Source organism: Eptatretus burgeri, chromosome 5, assembly GCF_056783735.1.
Source record: "Eptatretus burgeri isolate ZD-2024b chromosome 5, Ebu_testis_v1, whole genome shotgun sequence".
Classification (NCBI taxonomy): Eukaryota; Metazoa; Chordata; class Myxini; order Myxiniformes; family Myxinidae; genus Eptatretus; species Eptatretus burgeri.
In genome coordinates, this window is record NC_140965.1 from 102,069,475 (window position 1) to 102,085,260 (window position 15,786).

At 39.6% G+C, this 15,786-nt stretch overlaps 1 long non-coding RNA gene across 7 annotated transcripts in view; it reads right to left on the reverse strand.

The window, feature by feature from the left end:
- Window positions 1-5,940: 5,940 nt before the first annotated feature.
- LOC147027082 (uncharacterized) overlaps window positions 5,941-15,786 on the reverse strand; it is a 124,115-nt gene continuing 114,269 nt past the window's right edge. For 5 of the 7 annotated variants that reach the window (XR_015058670.1, XR_015058669.1, XR_015058671.1 and 2 more), the window contains one exon: window positions 5,941-13,620. This is a non-coding gene — a long non-coding RNA (uncharacterized LOC147027082). Of the gene's footprint in view, window positions 13,621-14,358; window positions 15,526-15,786 lie in introns of those variants that run through there. The other 2 variants (XR_015058667.1, XR_015058672.1) reach the window with 2 other exon arrangements.

Below are 15,786 nucleotides of genomic sequence, written 5' to 3' on the forward strand. Positions count from 1 at the left end.
TACCTGGATAATTGTATCGACAATCGTTATCACGTTGGAGAGTTAAGGCACTCTCTCTCTTTCGAGTGCAGCCTGTGGCTGCGGGTTGCATCATTGCTTGGGACACGGCTATGCCGCTGATGCAGTGACTTACCTTACCCTTACCAGTACACTGGTACTCATTTTGCCAACTTCGGAAGGATGACAGGCTGAGTCAACCTCCTGGTGTATTTTAATTCAGCGGCCAACGGGGCTTTGAACTCAGGACCCTAGGATCCCAAGACGCCACCCTAACCACTAAACGCCACCCTAACCACTAAGCCAACACCAGGCTTATAGTTAAGGCACTGAAGACACCTGGCTATATTGTTTGTGTCTCAGAAGATCCAATGTGACTGTCTTTTCTCTTTTATTGATCTAAGGCTCATGTTAGAGATTGCATCTAAATAAAAAATATCTGCTGTGTATTGTTATACCCTAACTTGCTGAAGCAGTAAAACCCACTTTGGTTTTGTTGTGCATATACTCGATCATCTGACCATTCTGTTCACGACTTCAACTTGCAATTAAAAAGACTCAAGAGCGACTTAAATAAATATTTCAAGACTTTGAAAAAAGTTTCACCGGACTCAACTTCCAAAATGTTAACACGGTCAAGAATAAACATAGGGGGCAATACCCCTGGGCGCTCACCTGGTAACGGCTGGATAAGATAACCAGGCAACCACTGGTAGGCATGGATGACCCACAAAATATGTAACGGAGAAGAAAGTAAATACCTATGGATTTTTTTTTATGCCGTGAACAAACTTTGGGACATTTTGGGAAGAAAGGAAATACATATTTTGAGGGACAACCCCCCTGTAGACCCCCTTAGACGTCGATTTTTATTTATTTTAATGGTGTGAACAAGTTTTGGTACATCATGGGTGATGAAGGTTGTGATCAAGTTTTATCAGAAATGTGTATGTAGTTTCAGAGAAGAAAGCAAATACATAATTTGGGGGGCAACCCCCCCTAACACCCTCATACTCCTCGATTTTTCTAATGTCGTGAACAAACTTTGATACATCACAGGTGATGAAGGTTGTGGTCAAGTTCCATCGAAATTGTGTGTGTCGTTTCTGAGACGAAAGCAAATACCTATTTGGGGGGGGGGGGGGCAACCCCCGTAGACCTCCTTAGGGCCAGATTTTTTTCATGCCATGAACAAACTTTGGTACATACATGGTGATGAACGCTATGGTAAAGTTTCATCGAAATCCGATGTGTAGTTTCAGAGAAGAAGTTGAAAGTTTTTGTGCACGGACGGACGGACGGACGGACGACGGCGCCATCCCATAAGCTCCTGAGAACTTTGTTCCAGGTGAGCTAAAAATCTGTTTTGAGGAAATAAAATTTACCTGCATACACGACTGACCAGTATACATAAATCCCTCAATCTCTGATGAGTTCCCTATGAAGTTGCTTCAAAAATGTAATCACTGGTTGACTTACTCTATCCAATGTCTTCATCTCATTCATTCAATCACAAAATTGACTAACATTAATTTATTACATTTCTTTACATATGTGACGTCTTCTCTCCTCTCCTCTCTCCTCACCCCACACTCCCAGAGGCAGATCTGCTTTGTTGGTTCACTTCATATCAACACACTTTAGTGAAACCATTCTATAAAATTTACTACTTTCTGGGATGGCTCAGACGTACGCACACTCACCTCTAAGCTGTCGAGCCTGGGTTTGAATCTCGGCTGAGCTATAAGCTGTCATCCCGGTGTTTCACAGGCAGGTGATTCATCAATGTGTATGTCGTCCCTCGGATGGACGTTAAAATGGGCATCCCATCTGCTGGCAGTGGTTTGTGGACGTTAAAGATCTCACGGTGACTTTCATGAAGAGTAGGTGAGCTATCGCCAGTACCATGAACAAATATTGAAACTTCTCCCGGCTAACCCCACAAGAACGTGGGAATAATTGTGGGCATTAAATAAAATAATTTTCTTTGAAATATGAATGAAAGAACCTTCCATGCACAGGTTGTATGTTCCATTCATCACGACGCCAAGGTTATTTTGTATACCCAGCATGCACAACACGGTAGGTGTATCACATTGAAAAAAACACTTTCACCTGGTCAAGGTTTGGAGAATGTAACAATATCATTGTGTAAATCCTTTGGTCGACTCTGTTACTATGACCTGTGGAAGACTTAATGAAGCCCGAAGATGGCAATTTTTTTTGGATAAACAATGCTGGGATGTCCTGCAGTGAAATTGGATATCAACTTGGCTTCCATCACTCCGGTATCAGCAGATTTATACGCAAACGTCAACAAACCAATGATGTTAAAGACAGGCCTCAGTCCGGATAACTCAGGGTGACCTGTAACAAAGAAAAATGCAATTTTGATCACACTTGTCAGATGTTTCAATTCTAACACAAACAAAGCGTTGCGGCCTGAATGGAATCTCCCTTGGAAGTTATCCACGAGAACTGTCCAGAATAGGCTTGGTGCTGCAGGTTACAAAGGCGATAAGGTGCCCTCTTCTCACCCCAGAACAAAAAGCGGCTGGAATCCTCGGAGGAAGATCAATCGGTTTGTTGAGAGTTGATTTCTCCTGCAACCTAACACAACCCATACAACCCAGGAACATTGTAGAATCCATCCCATTTGGTGGTGGTTCCGTTATGATTAAATTTCGTATCAAATTGACCTTGTCACCTTATAGGGGAACCTGACAGGCACAAAGCACCATCGGGACATTTTGGATCATGTCATTGTTCAACATTTTGACAACCACCCACTTCTCACAAGACCTGTATTGATGAGTGCAATGCCAGGTCAAACCGTTCTTGTGCAGTTACCAACCACAGTACTTGAAAAACAACGGCATCATAACATTACCCTGGCCAGCAAAGAATCCTGATTTAAATCTAACAGAGTATGTTTGGGACATTCTTGGGTGTGGATTTAAGAAAATGGACCCTCCGGTGCAGACTCTTGCACAGTTTCGAGGTTGCTTTGCACTAGGAACGGCAACAAATCCCTTTGGATTCTCTCTGATGGCTTCTTCATGGGATGAGAATGAAGGTTGCAGCACTCATTCGTTGTAAGGGTGCTTACACACATTATATTATTGACCTTTTGCGAAATTCATTCCATTGTGACATCATTGGATGTCATTATTCGCTGGTCTTGAGTACTACATCACAAGATATGTTGCCAGCAGCCACTTTCTAAAGTCATCGTGTTTTTGTGATTAAAACAAAAACAAAAACAATAAAACCTCTGAATATGTTTCAAACCATTTGGCGAACATGCTCAATTGTTTGATAAATGTTATGTTTTGTGAAAATTTTCCTCATTTATCATTATATTATGGTCCAGGAAAATGGAGCCCATGTGTGTAGAACAATCTCTTCATTGAAAGAGTACAGTATTCTGCAATGGGTCATACCAAGGCAGCATAAAAAGAATGAGATCATAGAATCTTTTGTAGAAATGATAATTAAGGTACACTTGGAAGAGGGTTCAATGTTGGTGATATTGTTGTGGGCTGAGTATCGGCGACGAGTACGACCGCTAGTTGGAGCAGTAGAGTCGGCTCCACCGAACACCCGGAATCTAGATCGTACCTTTCCGATAACTCCGAAGGTACGGGGGTCCTCTCAGGACCGTGAATCATCAATAATTCATCCGCGTGGGACAGGGTTATTTGCTAAACTTCAAAATACCTAGAGGCCAATGTGGCGAGCTACCGAGGAATTCACACCCTCGACGGAGCTCGAACCGGACGAGCCGTTACCATGCTCGACCCGTGCGTAGCCCGAGTGGATGGTTACCGAGGTCCCGTTGGTCCAAATGCACAACTACGGCAGCAACGGCCTTTTTAATCCACCAACACGCAATACCAATTAATTGCTAATCCAATGAAGAAAACACAGAAACGAGCTGATACATTTAACAGGGGATATTTATTTACAATGGGGTGGGGGGGGGGGTGGGGAGGAACACACAAAGAGCAGAGTTAAACCAACTAAGCAATGCAATCACGTATAAGCGAAGAGCACTTAATAATTCCTACTTACAGACGGGTCCACAGACACGCACACACAAATACCCAAAATAAGTGATGGCCGCAGCCTTTATTGAAGGTTCGCAGCTCGAGGGAAGATGAGCTGGGAACCAGAGCTATCTTGGACCTTCCCGCCTCGTGCGGTCTTCGACGTCCTGGATCGGCAGGACTCGAACCTGCAACTCAATGCCGTTGCAAGCACCGGGTACGGAGGGCAGCGTCGGGCTCCCACACGCTCCTCCGGCATGCGACAAGACCAGAGCCAGCGACAATGCGAGACCAGAACTAGCGACGAGACGAGACCAGATGACGAGACCTTCACGTTCCAGCCAGAACATCCTGAACAATTGAACTGGCCAACGCTCCTGCCACGAGCACACTGTCTCTCTCACGCTGGTCCAGACAACCACACTTTCTCCTCAGGCGGGAGGGGCTTCTTTCCTGGCCACTCACCTCCTGATTGGACGGTTGCGTCATGCGACTCGCTCGTCGCCCCCATGATTGGCCGAAAGGGGTGCCAAGTCCGCTGATTGGACCCGGGGGGGGGTGGGGGGCATGATCGTCGCGGCGGACTGCCCCTCAAACAAGGAGAGTGACATGGTCCTGCGTGGGCTGTGCTGATTGGCCGACCGACGGCAACCTCGCTCGCATCCCCCGGATTGGGAGAGAGAGACGTCAGGTCCTCGTGAACTCCGCCCACGTACGTGCTGACACACACGTGTGCAATGGTGCCGGTGGAGGATGGTGGAAGGAAGCGAAGGCAGGTGTCGTTAGAAAGTTGTTGTTGATATAAAAATGTAAAAGAAAACCCTGACTATCAAAATAACTCATGAATCAACTCATAAAAATCAAAATATCAAAAGCATGAACATTTAATTCCCATTAGACCAGGGATGGGACCCTTAATAGAAATATGTACTTACTGATATAACTGTTCTATAAGGACCTGAATGCTGAGTGCAGTAAGCTTCCAAATTCGTAACAATATGAGGATATTGGATGAACATCCCTGAGTGTGTGGGTTCAAATCCAGCTGAAGGCAGCAGGAGTTAGGGTTTATGGGATTTTAAGCTTCAGTTAGTCGAGTTAGTTTCAGGATAACTCTTGCTATTATTGGATTGTCGGTAAAATAAAATCCAGCTTGTTCAGGGAGGGGGTAATCTACCTGCCACACCTGGTCTGGACTATGGGTGATGCAAGTCCACCCACCATGTAGATGACTCTTATTCACTTCCCTTGTTACAGAAAGGTCATTCTGGATGACTATGGGTCCGACCCTTCACCCATACTTACACCGTTAAGAAAAACACCATCTGTAAAAGTCACCGAATGTATTTTTTTTTGTTTTCTTTGGAATTGATGATTCTTTAGAGAATGATCAACATTGTATGATCCTCTTCTGGACCAAGATCATTTAAAGGAACAAGAAAGGAAGGAGCGAATTAACAGGTTCTGTTTACATTACAGAACCATATTATCGTGTAATTGAAATGATGGGGGAGAAATTAAGGCATTCCTGTTGTCGCAGGGAAAGTTGAAGTTGTAATATTTAAAAAAGGAAGTGAAGGAGATAGAATGATGAGAGTGTGTTTGTTGTTTTTTTAGGCTTGCAATGGGATCTCCAAGGTGTATGGTTTTTATGAGTCAGAGGGAAATACTTTTCCAGGAAGTTTGCTGAGGTTGGTGATTTTTTAAAAAGTGGATGCTCACCTTTGAGCAGAAAAAAACGAATGTATTCTGCAGTTACATTTCATTGGTATTCTTGATCTCGATTGAATTAGTAAGGTATACTATTTATTTCCTTGTAACATTAATTGCATCAGTATGCCAGTCGCTATCCATTTTATCTTCAATAAGAAATGAATAACACCACAACAATGTATAGTTTTTCAAGTTGTAACCGTTTATTTCTTTACTCAAAAATCTTACAAAATATCTATGGAAACAGTGAGGTAGTAAAAACAAAAACGTGACACAAGGAAGCCCTTGTAAAATATTCAACATAATGATATACTTATGATAGTCCAATATATTCCAACATCTTTGTTATTACGTCTGACACCGAAGGTGGATTGAGGTTACGTTTTCACCCCTGTCTGTCTGTCAATGTGTTGGTGAACAAAATATCCCAAAAAGCTGTGGACAGATTTGGGCAAAATTTGGTGGAGAGCCTGGGTATGTCACTCTGACGAATTGATTAGATTTTGGTGAAGATCCGGATCCTGATCTGGATCTGAGATTTTTAAAGTGATTTTTCACCATCGAGAGATCAGAACAAAAACGACATATAACAGGATATCTCAAAAAGTTGTTGACAGATTCTGATGAAACTTGCTGGGCAGGTTGGGTGTGGAACAAGGAAGAACTGATTCCATTTTTGGTGAAGATCCGAATCCGGATCTGGGTCCCAGAATTTTTTCAGTGATTCTTCCCCATTATAGCCTGGTGTTGGCTGAATAGTTAGGGTGGCGGGCATTGGATCCTAGGGTCCCGAGTTCAATCCCGCTCAGCTGTTGAATTAATACCAGGTGGGGTTAACTCGGCCTGTCATCCTTACGGGGTCGGCAAAATAAGTTCCAGCATGTTGGTATACTGTGTCGGAGTGGTGACCCGTCCAGGATTGTGTCCAATAACCAAGGAGACTGCTTAAGCAGCACCAACGCTCTGCACAGAGTATGGTCCCAATCTCCTCCTCTTCCCCATTGAGTGATAGGACAAAAACGACATATAGCATGATATTTAAATAAAATTGTGGATGGATTGCATGAGTGGGTTAGGTGACAAGAACAAGCCAAGTAAATTTTATTTCAGGTCCGAATCCAGATCCGGCCTATCAGTGGGATACAAAACATAAACTAATCAGCTTGGAGGACATATACGCTCTACAGAGTGCCCTTCTAATTTTAAATACATTGTCAGCTTTCAACATAGCAGCATATCGAATTGCTAAGAAAATAGATGTTTTTACAATTAAACCATACATGATTATATCTGCAAAATTAAATTTCAAAAAACTTTGGCATGTCTTGGACTATTATATATGTCGAGTTGTAGAACCTTTTGAACGTCCGACTTAGCAAACTCAAGTGGATGCATTCAATTTGAAAATGAAGTTTCTTTTCCAGGCAAGTGAGATTCAAAAATAAATACTCCACTGGATATGATGGGAAAGTCCATTGAAGAGAGAGAGAGAGAGGAAGAGCTGTAAGTATGTACACACTGACACAATCCTGGCTAGATATTCGGTCCCAGAAGTGAGCTCTAGCTGTGAGTTAGACCACAGTGTGCATTCAGTGCTCCCTGGGTAGACCATACTCACACCCACTGACAGCAATGAATGTTTAGCATGATCTTGTTTTGGAGATGTTGGAGGCATTGCAATCAAAATGGCACAGCCACCATTTTTGAACTCTGAATGTTGCGTGACTCATTCCCACAGCGACACAGTCGAAAGCACAGACAAATAAAACCACACCTGGGTTGGTGTAAACACCTGCAAACGTGCCAGTTGGTTTTTAGCGATCCTGTGCAGAGCACTACATCGTTCCAGGCTCACTCCCAACATTTGAGCTCCCTCCGTAGGTAGCTGAAAATAGCAGCAAGCATGGCGCACTCAACGGTCGATGGTTTGTCTTCAGAAAACTCACCGACAGCGTTGAATGTTTCATGCCAGTTGCTTAGGAAAGATCTTAGCATGCTGTATAAAAAAGGCAAACTGTTGATTAAACTACCGCCTCCTCCTGAAACTATCAAAATTCAAAGTCACTGCTCACCTCCCCTCCTTTGTTCTTCTTTTCTCCCACTTGTGAAACTTCCTTCTTCAGTGTATTCAATCACACTCTTCTCTCCAGGGGCTTCAGGTTGGCAGCACACCACCACCTCGAGCCATCCTCTATCCTTACACACAAGATTGTTTTGATCCTTATTAACCCCCACCCATCACCATCTATTTGCAGACTTCCATGTTTCCTTCCTTCTTTCCTGTCCTATTCATTTTGTCATCTCACTCCTCCACGAGCTGAGACACTGTGTACAATAAAATAAAAAAAACCATACAAAAGCAGTTTAAACGAAGGGATGATTTGTTTGTAACAGGATTGGAAGAGTATCATGCTTAATGTCTTTGGTTAAATAGCAAAGACACATGAAGGAAGGTTAAATTAAATTAAGAAACATTGCTGCAGAATGACTGAGATGTGGCTTGTATTCGCAAGGTCAACACAAGAAGAACGTAATATAGATACATAAGGATTACCACGGCTGCAAGAATCTACCTTATTGTTTCGCTTTAAAACTTTCTAATGGTTATGACAAATTAAAAAACGGAAAAACTGAAATGAATAATTTTCTCAGACTGAAAAGAGAATTACCCTGATGTAAATGAGACTACAGGTAAGCTTGTATTTGAAGATACTTGCAAATAATATGAGTTTCCTTACAAGGAACTTCAACACAGGAACTTTGCCTGAATCCATCCAAAACTTTTTGAGATATCCTGCTCACAAACAAACAAACAAACATGAATACATAACCTCCATGCACCTTCGGTGGCGAAGGTAATAAAAGAGTTGACGCTTGCACTGCCAATCCAATGGATAACCTCTTTGAACGGAGTAACTAGTAGGTGGAAATGATTGTCATGTCGAATTACTTTAGACTGGTGGTGGATAACACAGTCAGAGGGCCAAGCTTGGTGGTGTAATGGTTAGAGCATTTGCTTGGAGTCCAAGATGTTAGTGGTTTGAACCCAACCTTGGCCAAGTCATGCAATTTTTTTTTTTTAAAGGTATGTACCACTCCCTTGCTTGACAGTCAGCAGTTAAAAAGTATGGAGCATGGATAAACAACCATAGCCACGTAGACTTTGATAGGTCTCATGTCCTCCTCTTGTGCATTGAAATTCCTTGTGAGAAAACTTGTATTCTTCTTCTTCTTCATCTTCTTATTCTCGTTATTATTATTATTATTATTATTATTATTATTATTAATTATTACCTCCACCACCATAGGTGGATGGAGGTTGTTTTCACCACTGTCTGTCTGTTTGTGAACAAAATATCTCAAAAACTTGTGGACAGATTTGGCCGAAATTTGGTGGAGAGCTTGGGTATGTGACACGGACGAAATGATTCTATTTCAGTGAAAATCCGAATCCGAATCCAGATCCGAGAATTATTAAAGTGATTTTTCACCATTGAGAGATGGGCCAAAAACGACATGTGGCAGGACATCCCAAAAAGTTATGGACGGATTCAGACGAAATGTGGTGGGCAGGTTTGATATGTAACAAGGAATAATTGATTTGATTTCGGTGAAGATCCAAATCCAGATCCGGATCCGAGAATTATTTCAGTAATTCTTCACCATTGATTGATAAGGCTAAGACGGCATTTCGCACGATATCTCAAAAAGTTATGGACGGATTCAGATGAAACTTGGTGTATGAGTTGTTTAAGCGACAAGAACAAGCCGATTAAATTATAGTTCATGTCCAAATCCAGATCCGGCCTATCAGTGGTAAACAAAACGTAAACTAATCAGCCTAATGAAGGTATACACTCCACCAAGTGCCCTTCCAGTTATCATCATCATTATTATTACCCAGATTGTGAAACAAAAAGTAGGGAGGGTTAAGCAATTGGTTCACTTTGTCTATCTGTCTACAAAGGTCAGTCTATGATCGAGGAACTACTTAATTCCAATTGAATTACATATTTTCAACACTGTAGAACATGAATTGGAACATCAATCGGAGCACGAACCTGCAGTTTCACAGTACTTTGACTCTGAATTTGGCAAATTGTACGGAATCTTGTCCTGAGCATGCATGTGCAGAGAGTAGTAAGGTAATTTTTTTTTTAAACTTTGTCTGCCTGTCTGGCAGTCAACCAAAATAAAAAAAATCATTCCAAACAGGAAACTTACTGTTTTTAGGAACGTGATAAAGGACACAACCAACAGCCAAGAATAACTCATTTAATGTTTAAATGAGGTGGTGTAAAAGACGAAGCATGATTGGTGGTAAACTTCCAACAAAGGTTGTTTTTTCTCCAACCTTTTCAAACCTTTATTTTATTTCAATTGAATTATATATTTTCAACACAGTAGAAAACAAACCCCCTTCTTGGTACTTTAAAAAAAACCTTCCGTTTTGGAAAAAAATAACGTTTTTGAAAAGTACTTGGAAAAATAACAGTACCCTGAGGGCAGAGTAATTGTGAGATTCAGCATTCAGGCAAACATGGCAGTGCCTTGTGCTGTTTTATTTTATCTTATATTGTTTTTTGTGCAAAATGAAAAGCAAGAGTTTTAAGGTGCACAGACAGAGAAAATCATGTTGAGTTTCATCATAGATTTGGTTTCACTAAACACTTAATCGTTCTTTTCTTGAATAATATCTTAGAAGGGAGATTATAATGTTATTGGGTGCCTTTTGACACTCGATTGGCTCTGCCCCCCCCAAAAACGTTTGATTGCCCCCACCCTTCACATGACATCATCTCGACCTCAGATTCATACATGTACGGCCAGACAGCACCTTGTACAGAATGATTTTGACTATCATCATAATCTGGGGATTCTTGATCAGAAAATTTTTCGGCAAATTCACTTTCTGATGAGTCTGAAGCGATTTGTACAGTGTACACCCATTATCCATTGTGTGCTGACAATCTTTCCCTCAATGATGTCATGGCAGTTTATGTGGAATTTTCATGGGTGGTGTCCGACGGGTTTGCATTTTTAACTGTAACACCTCAAAAAATTATTCGACTTAAAAAAACCATGTTCAGTTCTTTGTTTATTACATAAAAACGTATATAATCATATCAAACATATATTTTTTTCTGTGTCCGTGGACCTTTAAAAGTCCCTTCCCATGTTGTTTTTCTCAAGACTGCATGAGGTAAGGTGTTCTATGAACTCTCTTGTTATTATTAATATTATTACCTGTGACCCTTTTACACTTTACACAGTGCATGGTCACTTTAAATGCTTTATGAAAAATATGGTCACCTTGAAGTTGCATGAATAATATATTTATGATTAAAAAAATAATTTAAGTAAAGCTTTTTCTTTCCTACTGATGTTTTCAATCCTCTATTACATTAATGTTTACATAATGTAATATAAAGCTCTTTTAAATTAAAATGTATCATAAATGGCTTGTAATTGCGTTAAAGGGTATATTGCAGCACTTGGAGTTATTTGAAGGCTGGATCTGCAGTCCTCTAATTGGCTAGAGTTTCCTACCAAAGGCTTCGATGAACGATTAATTATCCAAGATATTCTTATGTCAAAATCGATTAATGGATTTAAATATGACACAGCCATAATGTTCCAAAATTATCTTTCTGTCTCCACTCATGTATTCTTGTCCATCAACTTAATTTAATTACTTTTTTTGGAGGAATGCTTGCTTTAATAGAGTTGATGACAGAAAACCTTTTTATCCCCAATGAAATGTATTTTTTAAGTCCAATAAAAGAATGAAAAAGTGAGTTTTTTTTCTTAGAAAATATCCTTTTCGTAAAGTGTTGCTTAATACCCCCCCCCTCTCTCCCCCAATAATATTACTAATACATAATAACATGGTGTCAGAGTTTGTTGTGTAGAATTTTCGATTTTATACATACATGGATATTGTGGATCTTTACAGTTTGTAAGCTTGTATGGACATCTCATGGCATGGTGAGATACACCACAACAACCCCAACAGGCCATTGCTGTTATCATCAATTGTAATCTTATCTATGTACCATTCAAACAGTTCATTATGTTTTTATGCTGTAAATATTGTTTGCAATGTAATATATTTACAGACTATAAATGACAAGAAAATGTCATTGCATGAATTTGAAAATGAAATAGTCAAAGAACAAATGTTCAATGAAACAACCCCAAAAGTGCTTGGAATAATTTATGAAAAATAAGTGAAATTATTTCAATAGTTTTTAACACTTCTGGATTGGTTTTCATTTTAAACAGTGATTTTAAACTCTACATTAGGTGTTTAACTATTATATTTATTTGACGAGTTAGCAATGCGTATTTTTTTTCCTTACATTGTTATTAAATTATAATTTGTTAAGAAACAGGTTCTTTTAACAATGAAGCCTAAATACTTTTATTGAAAAAGTGATTCTACACCGTTAATGATTTTAGATGCATTGACAACAAATGAGTAGTTATGGAAGACAAAAGCAGTCCCGTGGATTAAAAAGCATTGTTGAACAACTTTCTTAATTAGCAATTACTGTAAAAATAATATAAAAGACAAATTTATTCAAACAAAATGGACAAAAAAGACACTTAGAAAATTTCACATTTCAAAGCAGGTACATTGTACATGAGGTAGAAAGTGGTAATATGAACAAGTGTTAATTTTTCTTAAAATTATGCACTTTTATTTGAAACATATTCTGCATCAAAGATTGGAATGGTAGTTCTGGAAAAATAATTTAAAGTAGATTGAATCACCATTTAATAGAAGCACAAAACCTCATGATCTAACAGAGGTGAGGTGTTCAGATGGTACTACAAACGAGATACTCACAATAGTCTTAGACACACATCTTTAAATTTTCAGTAGTACATAAAATATAATTAGTGAGAAGAAAAATATTTTCTCACTAATTTTATGTTGTAAAAAACACCTTTCCGCATCTTGGACTATTGTGAGTATTTCGTTCATATATCTCTTTGAACAACCCCTTGTATCATCATGAAATGTAGTTAATATTGCAGTTTCTTTTATACCAAGTTACTCACCATAAAAGTCAAAACTTTGCTTGACAAAAGTTAAAAACAGGTTGAGGGGGCTGCCATCTCGCACAAAATACCGCTTCGTCTTCATTCCACATATCTACTGAGCAGAAACATCCCTCTTGTCTTCGAGCTGCCATTGAAGTGAAATAAGGTGCAGCATCTAGATTTTTAAAAGCAAGTGCAGATTACATCTTATCATGTAAAAAAGCACAACGTAAGGAGGGTAGAGTCAGGAGACTTTACAGGAGCAAAATGAAGGTGGGTGGGGATTCGCCTCCTCTTTGTCGGTACAACAAAGCCAACAAAGTATGTTGGTTGTTCTTCTCAACCACAAGCACCCACATGGAGCACCGATTTCTTTTTCAGTGTTATGAAATTTGTGTGTGTGCATGTTCGAGTGAACGCATAAATATAAAATCGAGCTCAATCTATCTTGACGCCGTACCACAAACAGGAGTGAAATATAGGCCCTGATAAAAGTTCCGCCAGCATATGTAAACTTCCTACTTCACCGTGCTCTCAGCTAGTTGCAAAAGCAATGAAACCATTCCAAATAATAATTTGCTGAACAATAGATGTAGCACTAATAATTCACGATTACTTAGCAATTGATTAGAGACTTGCCGAAAACAATGTAATTATTTCACTGCATATGAGTTTAACTGTTCTCACATGGTGAAGAAGTGCAAATGTGAAGAAAGGCCGGGGCTCGATATGGCAGAAGCGGGCGGGTATCAGCTGCGCTGCCTACTGTATGTCCTGAAGGTCAACCCGGTGAGTCATAGGTGGTGGTGAGCTGTTTGCGTTCAAGCAAAAAAAAGGTGAAGAAACTAAAGTTAGTTGTGGGCTGAAAGGTATCAAGGCCTAAACAAAGCAATTCTCAGCTAAAGCTCTAATAACTGGGCCTGGCAAACATTTTGGACTCTCACACCATCTGTCAACTGCCTACACAAAAAGCTGATCTGTTCCAATCATTCCCCAATTCCTTACGGGAAATAAAGCAAAAAACCCCAAAACAAAAAGTATTTCTCTTGATTACATCCGTCACGTCTACATTTTTGATTTTTAAAATCTTCTTTCCCCAAACATCACTATTACTTTTTACATCAAATGATTATTTTTCAGCTTGCGCTGCAGTGTTCCTTTTCACCAATGTGACTAACTTAAAAAAAGTTTGTTTTTTAACTTGAGCTTATTTGTTTTTCTTTTCATTTTTCATTGAAGTTAAACAACTGAGCCACTTGTGAAATCTGAACATGCTATCTTATCAACATGTGCATGGCATTAAATCTTTACCTTCAGCTATAGAAAGTTTTAATTCTGAATTGTTTGGGATGATATATTGAAGTTGGTTGTTCAACAAACAAATGGGATAGATTAACTGCCACGTAAATCATGGTCGATATGTAAAAGACTGTTGTAAAGTCACTTTTAGTGTTAGTTTGAGCTTCGTGTAACAGGGCATGAGCAGAGAAGGAAGGGGGATTGGGGTGGAGGGGGTGTTGGGAAAACAGAGATGCTGAAGAGCACTAACCTTGCAGCCACAAACTTGGCAGCTTGAATTCCAATGGGATGAGGTTGGTTTGGAGTCTGGAAACCACGTGGTTTGTTGGAATACAGTGCCGCTCATTCAGTGGTATAGCCATTTAATTTCCATCAGCAGAAATATTATCCAATTTATTTCCATCCTTCGTCGCAATGAATGCACGTGTGAATGTAAATACTACGTAAATGAGGGGTGTTCAAATAGTCCAAGAAATGCCAACACTTATGTTTTTATATTCTTCAATATATAACTATGAATAAGTACAGAGGTATATTTATTACTAATTATTTATGTATTATAAAGTTTAGCATTTCTTGGACGACTGTCTCGTCCATAGAACTTCCTGAACACTCTCGTGCCACGTGCATGCGGTGAACACATCAGTATGTACGTCTGAAAATTAACTTTTTTGGTAGTAAACACCTCACAGTACAATGAGTGATTCGGCTTTTTATTTTTAAGAGAGATCGAGGCTCATGGAAGAGCTGAATGAGTGAGGGGTGACATTGGGATATGAGTGGTGGGAGATGGTATACACGGAGGACTGAGAAATGGGGGAGGGAGAGAACACACAGGCAGCATAAGTAAGGACAATACAGACAGAAAAAGGCAACCGAGTGGGCTGGTTGGACAAGGAATATATCAGGTTTGTTCACATATCAAATGTCCATACTTAAGTTACACGTGTTTAAAAAAAAAAAAAAACTACAGTTATAAATTTCCAGGTTCAGTACACGTTTTCATACTGGTAGTCAGGGGATTACGAAGCATTGTTTTTAGCTCCAGAAAATATTCGAAATATTTGCAATGGTTTAGTTTTGAACTTTATTGTTTATGGTGGTGGTTGTAGTGATGGGGGATAGGGGTGACATGTCTATGTATGGCAGTGGAATACACTTTCATCCAATGTGGAAATTATGCTGATTTTGGAAAATGGTTCCAATGGTGCTTGTATTATGGTTCCGAACAATTGATATATATATATATAGTATACCATAAGAATAGGGTGGTTGGAATTCCACATTTTAAAAGAAGAAAGGCACTTCCAAGCAAAAGCAAACTAGATCTACTCTGCTGATTTGAGCAATAAGCAAGAGCAGACACCCGGTCTCAATCTATTGGCCTGAGGAAGCCTGCTATGAAGCGGGTAAAACGTCGCCTGAGACTGGGTGATATATATATATATATATATATATATATATATATATATATATATATATATATATATATATATATATATATATATATACACACACACACACACACACACACACACACACACACACACACACACACACACACACACACACACACACACACACACACACACACACACACATTTTGTTGACTCGTTTCTGTTTTGTGTTACCCTACATTTATCAATAATTGCTTTTACAAAGCAGAAAAGATTTCCTT